Source organism: Ambystoma mexicanum, chromosome 11, assembly GCF_040938575.1.
Source record: "Ambystoma mexicanum isolate Mex_15411 chromosome 11, UKY_AmexF1_1, whole genome shotgun sequence".
NCBI classification, from domain to species: domain Eukaryota; kingdom Metazoa; phylum Chordata; class Amphibia; order Caudata; family Ambystomatidae; genus Ambystoma; species Ambystoma mexicanum.
The window spans coordinates 728032227-728047903 of NC_090934.1; positions in this window are offsets into that span (position 1 = coordinate 728032227).

The window sequence follows — 15677 nt, forward strand, 5'->3', positions numbered from 1 at the left end:
CAGAAGCTGCGGAGCTGCTGCAGTGCTCAAGAAGCCCACGGAAGCCCAGAGAGACCCAAAACAAGGCAAGGCAGGCCCTGTGGCTGACCGAGCCCATGAGAGAAGTTCCGGAAGGTACAGGAGTGAACGGGCTGGCCGGTGGGGGTACCACAGGGTCTGGGTTACTGCGCAACCAATAAAAAGGAGAGATCTAGAACTCGGGGGCTGTGATACGAACCTTGAGCTAGAGGGAAGCGGGGAGAGCCATAAGGTGAAGTGGTTTGGCCCTCAACCTTAAAGTTACATATCAAGAAGAGAACACAAGTCATCTTCCCAGGGGTGGGCTGGCCTTTAGGGAACTCTGGAGATTTCCCGGTGGGCCTCTGCGCCCATGGCCTCTTTTCTGTGGTATCTCTATATTTTCTCATAGGAAAAGCATTGGGCTTGCTGAAAATGTGTCATATAGGGCCACTTTGAACTTTATTTCCAGGGCCCCTTTTGGTCCCCAGTAATTATTTCCAGGGCCTCTTTTAGTTCCCAGTCCAGCCCTGCATCTTCCTCGTGGTAGTACTTGGCAGCAGAGTAAACCAAGTCGGCAGAAGCAAAGAAGCATAGAAGTACGGGTCTGGGACCAAGAGCCAAAACAGAAGGAGACTACAAGTCATCTTCCTCGTGGCAGTACTTGGCAGGGTAGTGCAACAAGTGAACAACACGGGAGGAACCTGGGTCAAGGACCCTATCAATATGTGAACTCTATTGTTGAGAAGCCTGAAAGCAAAAGAGAAGCCAGGGAAAAGGAGTCATTTCCCCTGGTGTTGTTGAAGTGCGTTGCCAAAGTAAGAGAGAAGCCAGAGGAAGGGTGTCATTCCCCCTGGTGTTGTTGAAGTGTGTTACTAAAGTGAGAGAGAAGCCAGGGGAAGGGGGTTATTCCCCCCTGGCTTTGTTGAACTGTGTTATAAAAGTGAAAGAAAGTTCAGGGCAAGGGAGTCATTAACCCTGGTGTGTTGAACTGTGCAACCAAGACAAAAGAGGCCAGGGGAATGGAGTAATTCACCCTGGTTGTATTGAACTATGAAGCCCAGATACCAGGAGAAGGGAGTCATTCTCCTGGTAATCAGGACCAGGGGAAGGGAGTAATTCCCCCTGGCTGTGTTGAACTGCTAAATTAAGATACCAGCAGGAGGGAGTAATTCTCCTGGTAGCCAACATTATAAATACTTGCTGAAGTAGAGTGCAAGGACATAGGCAGAGTGCCTTCCAAAAAAAATATGTCAACTTTACCTTTTTGTGTGTTGGAGAACAGTTTTGAACTAGGGAAGAGAGCCATTCCACTAAGAAAAAACAAATCTGAAAGTGAACTTTTATTGCCAGTCTAGAGGAAGGGAGGTATGCTTCTGGACCAGGAACATTTACTTCATCTCTAGTTTAGGTTCAAGTGTAATGGAGAGAAGTAGGGTTTTGACACATGACAGTAGACTGTTTAATTTATATGGACATAACACCCTTAGCATTTTAGTTGAGGCAGGGAAAACCCTCTGTGAGACAGGCATGATATCAAGAGAGACACAGAGTCAAAGGTGTTCACTTTTAAAAAACCTTTATTTACTAAGGGTCCTGGGTTGCCGTAAGGCCTAACAGGCCCTAACTCTAAAGGGATGATTCCCTTAACTGATGTTTCTAATGGCTATCACTTTCTAATAGTCCAGAATAAAAGTCTGTCTGTGTCTAAACCTATGCTTGCCTTCACTCTTTACACAAATGTGATAGGACGGCTCCTTAAAAAGGAAAACAGTGATTCAACGAGAAATTGTGAAACCAAAGTTGGTTTCAGGTAGTCTTCTCACCGGGTGCAATTTGGTCAATGTCACAAAAATGAGTTCAATCAACAGGGCTGTTCATAATACCTTCTCCACAGGTCCCTTGCAGTGATTTCAAATGCCTTCAGTGTTTCTGAGTTCCTTGTGGTTCCCTTCCCCTAGCTTCAACTCATTCAAGTTCCAAACGCCACAAATTAAATGTAACACAGTTCCTTTTGAAGCTTCTCAGGGTTCCCTTCCCCACACTTCCCTCCTTTCAACACTATGAAGATAACCAATAAGTCTCCAACTTGGTTGGGACTCTCACTGTTCCCTTCCCCAAGCTCAGGCCCTTACAGCTTTCAAACACAAAATCAGTTTTATCAGGCTGTACCTTGATTTCTTTGGTAGGTACGCTTCCTCAAGCTCAGGCCTTTTTTCCAGCTTTCAACACAAAACAAATTATATCGAAGTTCAATTTTATCAAGATGCACTTTGATTTCTTTGATAGGCCTCTCAAGTTCCCTCGCCCAAGCTCAGGCCGCTTTCCAGGTTCAAACACAAGTTCAATAACTCAGTGCAGGTTGTCAGGATGAACCTTGCCTTTTCCCTACAGTTCTTTGCACATATCATTCACTTATGGGGTGAAGTCAGAGGGCCTCATTAAAAGGAAGGGGTTCCAGGAATGAGGAATTACCGGGCCATTCTGACCTTGGAGGGCCCGGTAATTCCCTTTCCTGGAACCCGGACCCGGTACATCCCATTCCCATTTGAGCCCCCATAGGGCTCAATGGGAATGGGGAGGATGCTAACAACGGGCCCGTTAATGACAGGTCCGTTGTTAGCATCCTGCTCTGCTTGTGGTTCCCGCTAAGGACGCCTGGTTTTACCAGATGTCCTTAGCGGGACCCGCGAGCAGACCTCGTAAATGAGGCGGTAGAGGGTTAACAGCACCGGCAGCTCTACCAGTGCTGTTAACCCTCTACTGCCTTCCTCGTAATGAGGTCCAGAGACTTTTGAAAACACCAGGTTATTGGCTCCTCCTCAGTGTGACCACTCAGACCTATGACCCCTCTCTTCATTTCTTTCTTCTCTGTCTGTGTTCTTCGGGAACTTTTTCCCTCCTTTCTGTGCACACTTGCACTGTTGCCTTCCTTTTTACTACCTTGCAACCTCTTTTATTTTACAGGTCACTTGCCTTGTGCACACTTGCACTGTTGCTTTTCTTTACTTTCACTCACTTTCCGTTCCGATCAGTCTTTTGCTCGCTTTCCACTCCGATCTGACTTTCCCTTTACTTTCCGCTCCGTTCTGTAAACTATACACTTTCTGCTATGCTCTTGCTTTCAGCTACACTTTCAACTTTTCTATACTTTTCTTTCCTTTCAATACCGTGCCGCTTTTACTGTCCGCGCCTTTCTCCCACCCTGCTCTCATCCACACGCACGCTCCGGAGTTTCTCTCACATTCTTCATGAAACTCACTGGGCAGCGTCGCGTTGAAAGGCCGTCCCTCCAGAATATGCGGGGTTGATGTCAGGGTCTCACCACCTGCCCCTCAGACACCTTTCGGCCCGGCACACAGCCCAAGGGAACAAGCAATTGCATGCACACCGTCAGCAGGGTCCCAGCTGCCTCGCTCTGGCTCTCAGGAGACACAGCTTCCCAGCCACACTGCAGCCCCTCTCAAGCACTGGGCCTGCATCGCAGCACACCGCTCTCTTCCGGATCCTTCGTGGCTTTGCTGGTCCAGTATGCTTCCCCAGCTCGTTCATCCATCTGTGCAAGACCACACCTTTTATAGTGAAAAAAAACAGACAAGTGGAGTCAGGTGTGAATGGTCACTATTAAATGCCTAACCCTGCCTGACTCTATTAGTGGGACAACTGGAGTTCTTTCTAGGGTACGTTTCCCTTATTTTCCCCATGTTATTCCTATGGGTAATCTTTACTGATCTTAGTTGCCTCCTCATTGTCTCAGTATTTGTTGGAAATGAGGAGGGGGAGATGGGGTGAGATTGGAGATGCCCCATAAAGGCTGAGGGAGAGTAGGTTATATGGGTTTCCTTGGAACTGGGGGAATACCATTTCTCGCCCTTGGGTATCCTCCTCCCAATCCCATGTGACCCTCCACTCAGGTTATCCTCCCTCGCTTGTCCACCCCCAGGGTCAGGATCCAAAAGCAAGGGCCCTTTCCTGGCCACCTGAATGGAAGATCCCGAGTGAGTTGGAATACTGTCAGGTTTCTCACACCTCTTAGAGATAGGGAAAGTTCAGTTTTCTCTTTATTTTCTCAAATAAATAAATGTTTATAGCAATCATCATGCCACCTGTGTGTCTCTCCTTCTGCACCCTTAAATATGGAGTCAGGAGTGGGATACGACCTAGTTGACACAAACTGGGGTACCCTAAAATTCACATAACTGAGCGAGCCGCTAACCCATCTATTGCCACAACAGAGTCTATAGGGTTTAACCTCACCAACAGTAATGATATAATTATAGAACCTGGAAAGAGACAACTCATACCCACTGATCTAATCTTGGCAGCCCCCAAGGGTAGGTACATCGGCTTGGTCTCCAGGTAAGGGCTCGCTTGGATGCATGGGCTGGATGTAATGGCTGGGGTCGTGGATCAAGACTATAGAAGAGATATTAGGATCTTACTCCAGAATAACAGTAAACCTGCTTATCATGTAACAACCAAGGGGAAGATTGCTCAGGGAATTCTAGAGAGTGCACTATTCCCCAAACTCCTTGAAGTACAAGAGGTAAATTTCACAGAGAGGGGGATAAAGGCTTTGGTGAAGCCAACCAAGCTCCAGACCCAAACCTAGATCTGCCCAAACAGAATATTGAGGAGGGGGAAACTGAGATAATCCCAGATTTAGCTTTCGTACAATGCAATGACCCTGTGTTGGCTGAAGCATTCCTCACAGTCGTCTCTGAGAAGAAGGGTAGAAAGAAAGATGGTCCATTTCTTTCTTGAAACGGGTACTATTGTACAGAGGAGACACCCTTATTGAGGAAACCTCTCAATCCCAAATAGTAGTTCCCAGAAGACACTGGGCCTCATTACAAGTTTGGTGGTAGCCTTGCCGGTAAAACCTACAGCTGCCACCAAACTTGCAATTTTTTCTGGCACCCGCGAATGGGCAATTACCGGGTCATTATGGCCCTGCCGGACCCGGTAATTGCCCATTCGCGGGCGCCGGAATGGAATGCTCCCCATTCCCATTTTAGCCCCATGGGCTCAATGGGAATGGGGAGGTTGGATGCACCGGCACCATTCAGAATGGTGCTGGTGCATCCGACATGCTCTGCTTGCGTGTGCCGGTACGGCCGCCAGGTCAGACCTTGGCGGCCCTAATGGTACCCATGAGCAGAACGTGTAGTTTGCCGGTCCAGGAACTATGGTACCGGAAAGGTTGCCGTACCATAGTTCCCGGACCAGCAATGTTGTAATGACCCCCACTACATGGTTGTGTTAGAAATTTCCCACGCCCACCTCACTTCTGGTCATTTGGGAACATCAAAAACCCAGGGAGAAATAGTGAGCTGTTCTATTGACCAGGGATATACGCTGACATTTAACATTTTGTATCAAAATACAGCCCCACAAAACCCTCCTCCAGCCCCTTTACAACCTCTACTAACCATAGACATCCCCTTCTCCTCAATAGGGATGGATATAGTGGGACCATTGACATCATCAAAACTTGGGAACAAGTATATCCTAGTTACACTAGACTACACATTACCCTGAAGACTTTCCTATGTGAAGTAACACCTTCCAACACATTCTAAAACACCTTATTTCCTTTTATCACAGGCAGGCTTCCCAAAGCTAAGACATACAGGCCAGGAAACAACCTTCATGAGCAAAATCATGGCAGAGGTCAAACAAATTCTTCACATTGAACTTTGCGGCCCTCCGTATACCATCCTCAGACGGCCTGGTTGAGGGCTTTAATAAAACACTCAAAAGCATTTTTTTTTAAAGTAATAGAAGCTGATGGAAAGAACTGGGATATGATGGTGCTTTGGGCCCTATTTGCCACCAGGAATGCTCCCCAATCTTTCCTCAGTTTTGCATTCTTTGAACTCCTTTATGGGTGTGATCCCTGAGATGTCTTAAACATGCTAAAGGAGATCTGGGAAGAAGGGAGGAGGCTATCGTACCCTTATTTCCAACCGCACAGTGGATTAAAGAGCATATGACTTTGGTAAGGGATATAGTTCACACCCACCTAGCTAAGGCCCAAGAACATCAGAAGGCCCAATATGACAAAATAACTTTCACTCAATCTTGTTCTGTTGGACAGAAGGACCCAGTACAACTGCATACCTCTGAACATAAAAGGCTGTCTTGGTGGCACATGCCTTATGAGGTCTTTGAACAGACTGGCCCTTGTAACTATCATATCTTTCAACCTGATAGAAGACTTAAGACTGAAATATAGCATGTTAACCTCTTAAAGGAGTGGGGAGAGGACCCAGTGGAATACTCCTCCATGGTAATGGCCAGTCTTTTTTCAGAAGAGACAGACCGATCCAATATAGTACCAACAGACCTTCTGCCATCCCAACAACAAGACATCCAAGATCTTCTAAATCAATTCATCGATTTCAGTAGCTGCGAGCCTGGGGGAGTGAAGGGGATTTATTATCATGTATACATTCCCCCAGCAAAGTATGTAATCTCCAGCCCTAGCGGATCCCTGAAGTCCGAAAAGAAATAGTCCTCCAACAGGTGGCGAAAATGCTGAACGCGGATGTTATTGAACCATCATTAAGTCTGTGATACTCGCCAATAATGCTAGTGGCAAAACCTAATCAATCGTGGAGGTTTTGCATAGACTTTAGAAAATTCAATGCTGTGTCCGAGTTTGACAATTGCCCGATGCCATGGACTGACAATCTTATTGATCGAATGGGCACAGCTGTCTACCTCTCCACGAATGATCTTACCAAGGGCTATTAGCAGGTACCATTAAATCTGGAGGATAAGGAAATAAACCGCATTCTCCACTCCTAGAGGACTATTTCACTTTAAAGTACTTCCATTTGAGCTTCATAGCGCTCCTGCCACTTTCCAGAGGTTAATGGACCAGATTTTGTGGCCCTATTCCAGTTTTTGCGGTGCGTAGCTGGACGATGTTGTCGTTCATAGCAAAACCTGGGAAGAAAACATGTACCATCTGTATGATGTTACCAGAGCCCTGAGATGAGCCGGCCTAATTTCCAACCCCAAGTAATGGCACTTGACCCAGTCAGCAGTTAAGTACTTAGGTTTCTTGTGGGAATTGGACTGGTTCAACTGCAGTTAAAAAAAGTCCAGGCCATCCAAGAAACACCAATTCCCGAGACAAATGGGGATTTGAGAGCCTTCTTAGGATGTGCCAGTTAATACAGGAGGTACATCCCTAATTACTCTGCCATCACCTCCTGTTTTACTGACAAGTTAAAGAATGCCAAACCGCCAAAATGACGGTGGTAAAAAGAAGACTAGGCCTGTTTTGATACCTTGAAGTCAATCCCATGTAGCAAGCCCATCTTAAAAGTCCCTAACTTTAATAGGGAGTTTTTGCTGCAAAACGATGCTTCCAAAGTAGGGATAGGGGCAGTCTTATTGTAAGAATATGATGGGGTGGAACATCCGGTGCTCTACATCAGTCAAATACTATTCTCCACAGAGAGGAATTACATCACCATTGAATTAGAAGCGTTAGCGATAAAATGGGCCGTAGGATACCTCAAATATTACCAGACAGTAGAAAATGTAAACTAATCGTGGACAATTCACCCCTCACATGGCTCAGTCTTAGAAAGGATATCAACCCACGGGTAATGTTCTGGTTCCTTGATCTTCAACCTTTCTGCTTCAGTGTCGAACACAGAAAGGGGAAAGAGCAAGGAAGCGTGGATTTACGGTCCTGTTTTACTTTAGAAGAGGAGGAAGCCAGCAGAATTAGGGGAAGGGTATGTGATAAATCCTGATATGTCACTTGGCCCCAGAGGGGAGCCCCTTCCCAGGAGGCCAGGGTGGTGAGGTTGCTACTAGATAGTCCCCCTGGAGGTGCTATTCAGCAGGAGGATCTCATGGGAAAATACCTCCCGACTGGGGAAAGTGAGAACCTCTGAAGAGAATATGGTATGACATCCCTCACTCAACTGAGAGGAGGAAGATTAGGGATGACCAAAAGGGAGTATATCAGATAAGGACTGGGATGAGGAGGAGGTGTAAAGCCATGGAGAATGCTTGATGTAACTTGACTGAGCATTCTAGTTATCACCGCAAGATCAGATAAGAAACAATGAAGGACTTACAATGTTGCTCAGCCATCCCAGGAGGAACCGAGGACCAAGAAGCTGCTGAGCATGGGAAGTTGAAGTGGCTGCAGTCCGGCATGTCGAAGAGGAGCAGATGGCATCCCCAGTTGGTCTGACGCCGAAGGACACATGGCAAAGCAATAACCCGTTGTCACAGGGGTTTGGACCAAGCGGTCTGTAACAGGTACGTGTACTGCAGAAGGCCGGAAACCTAGGAGCTACTGCAGGGCTCAAGAAACCTGTGGAATCCCAGAGAGACCTTAACCGAGCAAATGCAAACCAAGAGGCAGACCGGAGCCCATGAGAGAAGTCCCGGAAGGTACGGGAGTGATCAGGCTGGCCGGCAGGGGTACCACAGTGTCTGGGTTACTGCACAACCTTATAAAAAGGCGAGATCTAGAACTCAGGGCCTGGGATATGAACCCTGAGCTACAGAGAAGCAGGGAGAGCCAGTAGGTGAAGTGGTTCCCTGATAAGGTACAGTTCAGGCCCCCAACCTTAAAGGCACATATCAAGAAGGGAACACAAGTCATCTTTCTTGCGCAGTACTTGGCAGGAGAATACACCAAGTCTGCAGAAGCAAAGAAGCATAAAAGTATGGGTCTGGGACCCACACCCAAAACAGGAGATTAAAAGCCATCTTTCTCATGGCAGTACTTGGTAGGGTAGTGCACAAAGTGAGCCAGAGTGGAGGAATCTATGTCGAGGACCCTATCAATATATTAACTCTATTGTTGAGAAGTTTGAAAGCAAAAGAGAAGCCAGGGAAAGGGAGCAACCCCCACTGTTGTTGTTGAACTGGGCTGCCGAAGTAAGAGAGAAGCCAGGGGAAGGGAGTCATTCCCCCTAGTTTTGTTGAACTATGTTACCAAAGTGAGATAGAAGCTAGGGGAAGGGAGTTATTCGCCCTGGTGTTGTTGAACTGTGCAACCAAGAGAAACGAGGCCAGGGGAAAAGAGTAATTCCCCCTCGTTTTATTGAACTGTGAAGCACAGATACCACGAGAAGGGAAGCACTCTCCTAGTAACCAGGACTAGAGGAAGGGAGTCATTCCCCCCTGCCTGTGTTGAACTGCTAAATTAAGATACCAGTGATTAATTCTCCTTGTAGCCACAATTATACAGACTTCCTGAGGCAGAGTGCAAGGACATAGGCAGTGTGGCTGCCAAGAAGAAGTGTGTGAACTTTACCTTTTTTTTGTACTGGAGAACAGTTTTGAACTAGGGAAGGGAGCTATTCCCCTGAGAAAAACCAAATCTAAAAGTGAAATTTTATTGCCAGTCCAGAAGAAGGGAGGCATTCTTCTGGACCAAGAACATTTATTTTATCTCTAGTTTAGGTTTAACTGTAAGGGAGAGAAGTAGGGTTTTGACACAGGATGGTGGACTTTTTGATTTATATGGACATTCTGACAACCCCCTTAGTATTTTAGTAGAGTCAGCAAAACCCCCCTTAGGGATGGGGAACGTTAAGTTTTCTCGTTATTTTCTCAAACAAATGAAAGTGTATAGCAGTTATCATGCCACTTGTGTATCAGTCTCCTCCTTCTACACCCTTACTGATTCTTCTGGTCGTTTTGGTCTTTGGCTGTGTATTTTGGTGGTTGTGTTGGTGTTGGTCATTTTTTTCACCGGATTGCTTTTTCAGGTTTGTGATGCTGTTTATTCGTTGAGTAGTTCAACCAGGTTTTGTATTGGATTGGTGTCTTCTTTCTGGTCATCTTCATGATGAAGATGATGGTACCTTTTGTCGTGCCAATTCTTTGTGATGAATGGTTTGTTGGTGTTGTTTCCTTCTGGTTTGATTCTGTGTGTTTACCATCTTTCCCGTAGGTTCCCTGTTATCCTGCTAATGTGCCTATGGATTTTGATGATAGATGGTTGTTCATGTGGGTGGTAGATTTACAGGTAGGGTGTTAGGTAGAGTGATTTTGGTCTTTTCTGGTGAGTGGATCTGTTTCTGTTGAGCGTGTAGGTTTGTTATCCCTTGGTATGTGTCTGTTCCCGGGTGTGGTGTTCTGACCTTGTTCCAATTAGTTTGTTATGTTTTGGTTGTTCCTTGTTTGTACATCAGTCTTTCCGGATGAGTGGCATTTTGTGATGGGATCTGGCAGTTGGAGACTAACTTTGACGTTCAGGGACTAAATTCAACTGGTTAGTTATATTCGGTTCACAATAATGAAAGCCTCCATCTGGTGATCTGATTTTAGCATCCACCTTTTGGGCTTCTTTCTGTAGTCACTCCATGATGGAATACACATTTGAGCAGTGTTAGGTAAGATTGTGTGCAGTACCCTTTGGGAGATCACAGCAACCTTGACTCCCTGCCAATAGGAACCCCACCGTTGGTATAAGTCTGTACTACACAGGTTGGTAGTGTGGATGAGCAGCCAGGCTTATCTCCAGAGGGGTCAATGTGAGCAGTAGGGTTTTTACACAGAGATTCACAGTGACAGGTATTCAAAAAACTCTTACACTCAAGGTTTCTTGATTAAACAATTATTAATTTATTTAACAGTCAGTTCAATAAGCCTTCCTCAGAAGGGAGAAATATAAATGCAACACACAAATATACTTCAAAATACACACTTAGTGTCTCTAAATCAGCAAGTACCAATTTGGGATGGCACAAAGTAGGTTCCTACACCCTGAGGTGACTTAAATAACTAGGGAACTGTGGACATTAATGTATCACTTGTACATTTAGAGCAATACTGAGTTTGGTGTTAAAGCAAAGGAAATGGGAATAAACAAAGGTTACACAAATATTCTGAAGCAGGTAAGTACTTTTTAACCCCCCATGCAAAGTAAATTAAGCCTTTCCTGGAGGAAAGGTAAAGCACAAAATCAGAGGTAAGGAAAGTCTTTCAGGGAGCCAGGCCAGCCAATGTTAATTGAACAAAAGTCTAGGTGAGCTGAAGCACTTCATGCAGGTAAGTAAAAGTCTTGCACAATGTTTTAGAAGTCTGTGTAGAAAAAATAGAATCACTGTAGGGCCACAAGCTGGGAGGCTTGTGAGGGGCAACGCTGCAAGCAACTCTGCCAAGGTAACCAAGACCAGTCTCAATTGAGAACAAGTAAGGCTACACGACAAGAGGTAAGTCCCATTAGTTTTACGGTACCTTTGGTTAGAAGAAATGGTTCCAGCTGACTTCTGTTCCTATGTAGGTCTGCAGATCCTGTTGTTCCAGGGCCTCAGTCATGGGGACAAGAGGGAGGATGTCTGAGGACTCATGCACTACAATGGGAAGGTCGGCAGCAGCAATGAGCAAACTTCAATTCAGCGGCACTTCGCGGTTTCAGCTCCTCGTGTCTCTAGCAAATAGCAACACCGAGGTTCTCAGATACCACCTCAGACTTTCCTCACATCTGGGGTCCAGCACTCTGTTGAGGTGGCTCAGGCTTGGTCAGTCTTGCTTCCTGGGAGTCCAGAGGATCTTATTGGAGCTCCGGTCCGACTTAAAGACACTCACTCGACTCTGGTGTTCCTCGCCCTGGCACTTCGGTTCCTGCAGCAGCAATGGAAGAACAGCCAGCTCCGAGAGGATTTCCAGATGAGCTCGTCTTGGGGTCGATTGGTCCCACCAACCTAAGGGGAGAAGTCATTCTTTGCAGGTCTTCTCTAGTTAAGGCAAATTCGGAGCTTTGGAACTGCAGCAGGGCTTCACCGGGTAAACCAACGGTCCAGGAGTTGCAGCAGGCGTCTCTTCCAAGTTCTTCTTTGGATTCCTTCGTCCAGTGGTCGACTCTGCCTTCCAAGCCAAAATGCCTCACCTTTTATAGAGTAGGATGCCTGTCCTCTGAGAACAGCCCACCAGCCGATCACCCTTGGGTGCATTCCTGTAACCAAGGAGACTAAGCACAGAGGGTTTCAGGCACCTCCCTCACTTCCTGCTCCTGCCAAACATGCTGGAGCCAGAGGCGGGCTTCACCCATGAATCCCGCCAAAGACAAAACAAACCAAACCTGGTTTGGCGCACAGATTAAATCTCAAGAATACCTTTCCAACAAGAAATGGCAAAAAAAGAAGACTGGGACATTTTTACAACATTTGCAGCCAGTGGTAAAAGCACACAATGGTAGTAAAAAGTAAACCACTGCCACCAGCCATTAATTGTAGAAAGGGTATCAAAAATGTTACATGAGAAACTAGACAAAGGGGATACTAAGTAACCCCTCCAACACCCTATTGTAAGATAGTGTGTGCTTAGTCTCGAAAGTTACAAAACTTAAGTAAAGTCAATTTCACTTCCCTGCTCTTGGAAACAGTAGTATCACCAATAGAAGGTATTTAAATCTTTGGGAATTCTAAGAGACTTCCCTGTGCCACTGCACTGAAGGTGCTGTGTGTCACAATGTAAAGATGATGCCTATGGAGTTTGCCAGACTCCAAAGTCAAAAGAAACACAGATTCCAAATCAGAGAAAAATACATGAGAGGGTGGGAAAAAAGTCTCACTCTCTCCAGGTTAGAAATGAAAAGTCCTAAAGTCCAGCAAAAAGAGCTGGGGGTCTCTAAGGTAGAAGGGAATTAGCACATTTCTGAGGATTGCCCCTATCAAGCAGGTATCCAAATGTAACAATATTATTGATTTTATTTTCATCCCAGCATGTTTCCCTGATAGATTAGGTCTGTTTGAATTATTTGTATGACACCTCCTGATCAAGGTCAACTTCAAGCCAGAGATGGAAATGAAGTGTTAGCTAGAAAAAGAGCTGTGCTAGTTCTCAATATCGTATTCACATGGAAATTAATTGAAGAGGTCAAGGGCTCCATGTTGGTGATGGCAGGCTCATCATGCAGCACTTGCAGATTCACGTGGAGGAATTTTCTATGGTAGACAATTACTTGGCTTTGCTTCAAACTATGTTTGTGAGGATACTCCCATCAGTTCAAGCAAGTAAGGTATGAGCTTTGTGGTACAGCACCAATATATTGTGATTCTCAGACAATGTGTAGAATAAAATACTATAGCAACTATCACAGGGCCGTCAAATATCACTTAGCAAAATGTATTAGAGTACACTGGCTAATGCAAGCTGTGGTTGGAGTGCAAAATACATATACATGAGCTAGAAATTGCAAGGTGTAGTCAGTGTGCAAAACACAGCAAAATAATAGGGCACAGTGTAGATGCAGAACATGGATCAACAGTCTAGGTGCAGGCTATCCCAATGTGATAAATACAAAAGTATTAAAGTAGCACAAGGCATATTCAAGGGGTAAAGATTACATTGAACAAATATCACATGGTGTGGTAACAGGGTCCCCCTGCAAGTCAATTCCCCCTATCTAAGCCTGAAGATGTAGCTATCTAGATCAGTGTCATAAAACAAGATAGTGTTATAATACTCACGATGGACAAGTCTTTCAAATGCAACAGTCTATGGTGCTGGCAGAATAGCCCTCAACCCCTTGCAACTCTCTGCATGTATCAAGTCAGGGAGGCAGTGACTCATCAGAAACCCTCTAATGGGAAGAAAACCCTGTCTTGTGGTTATCGGTGGACTTCTCCTATTATGTAGTCAGTGAAAGGTGTCAGCCTGGGATTCTGCCGCCTGCGATAGAATTCTGCCTACAAGTCGGTGTAGTGCTCACACATGGCATGCAGCGCTGCTGGGGAGCTGGAAGAGGAGGCAGACGGTTAAATACTGCTGCGGCAAACGTAAGCATGTTACCGCGTTTACTCTGTTCAAGGAGGTGTTACCCATGAGGTCGGCTTTGCGAGAAAGGAGAGCGGGACTATGGCGGTCCTGCGACAGGCAAGGAGGGGTGAGTTCTAGATGACACCAAAGAAAGGTTAGTGGTGGAGAACAGTAAGATCATGAACAGAACAAAGAAGGAAAGCACGTAACGGAATAGGGTCGAACTCACAAGCGTCTTGCTGAGAGTAGCAACACGCCACTGCTCCCACTTCCAGTGCACAAGTAGATTATGTTCCACACCCATCAATGACATGTAAGCGCTGTCCTTCCCCTGGCATGACCCCACAGAAAGAACCACACCGGTGCATGGCACTTCAGCAGCCATTTTAGGGGAACATACAGCAGAATACAATAAGGAAATTCTCATTTACCTGGTCCAGAGTAAATGCTGGTGAAAACGAGATGCAACAGTATGCCGCCTCCCCCAAGAGCCCTGATTTGCGCGGATAAAGGCGGTGAAAACGCTGGACGAAACAAGGGGCATGGACAGGAGAGGCATTCTCCCAAGAACGATCAACTGGGAAATAGCCTTTCCAATCCATGAGATATTGCAAACAACCATGAAAGTATATGAAGTCACATATCCCTGACACCTCAAATTCAGGACCCGAAGACATTGGGATGGTAGGAGGTTGAGAACGGGATTGCATTTGGAATCGATCCGGAAAATCAGAGTTCAGCTGAGAGACATGAAACGCTGGATGCAGTCTAGACCAGGTAGCAGCGAGCTTCAGAAGAATGGCAGCAGGATCTCAAATGAACCAAAGTACTTGGGGGACAGCTTAGATGGAACCAAGTGGCGAGGGAGAAACTGAGAAGATAGCCACACTTTATCACCATGAGATAAGGAAGGTGCAGCACTACGATGACGATCCACAAAGCATTTTCTCAGTTCCTGGGCTGGTGCAGGTAGCACAAGAGCTTGCTTATGGCCTTGTTGAAGACCAAAAACCAAGGCATCCACATCAGGTAACTGGGCTGAAGAAACAGAAGCTGATGGAAAGCATACTGGATGGAAAGCGTAGTAGACAAAGAAAGGGCTGGAACCCAAGGATGAATGCGAGGCATTGTCTCAGACAAGTTGTCATTAGCAGCGGATGCAAAATACCTTATTTGGCCTTTTAGCATTTGGTTTCATCTTTCCGTTTGCCCGTTTGTTTGTGGGTTCAATCTGGAACTTTAGGCTCTCTGAATGTTGAGTATGGAACAGACTGATTTCCAATACTTAGATGTATATTGAGGACCCTGATCCAAAAATATTACATCAGGGAGACCATGACGGATAAAGATGGACTCAATAAACGTCCTGGCCATTTAGGCTGCCGAAGGGACTTGACTTAAAGCTTGGAAATGAGCCATCTTAGTAAAATAATCTATGGTTACCATGATGGTGGTGTTTCCCTTCGACTTTGGTAGGTCCATAATAAAATCAGTCAAGTTGATTTGCAGGGTCTTTGAGGATGAGCTAGAGGGACTAGCTGACCCAAATGAGGTTTTCTGGGAGTCTTCGTTTGCAGACATAAGAATGCATGACAAAATGTAGTCCTTGGTGTCAGGAACCATGTCTGCGCACCAAAAGTATCTCTGGAATCATTCTAGTGTTTCCATTGCTTCACAATGACCGCCATAGCTGAATCATGACACATGCTCATTGCTTCCTTCTGTGGCTTAAGAGTAGGTAGGTACACTTGCTGGTTGTGGAAATAGAGTCTGTTGTCCAGTGTTAAGCCATGCTTGTTCGCCTTCTGTGAACATGCATCATTGTGGGTACTGGTGTCAAGCTGGATAGCTTGTAAGAAATCATGTGTAATGTGAACAAAGGTAGCTCTTGGAAACAGTCTTTCTGCTTGGAATCTTGAGGTGTGTGC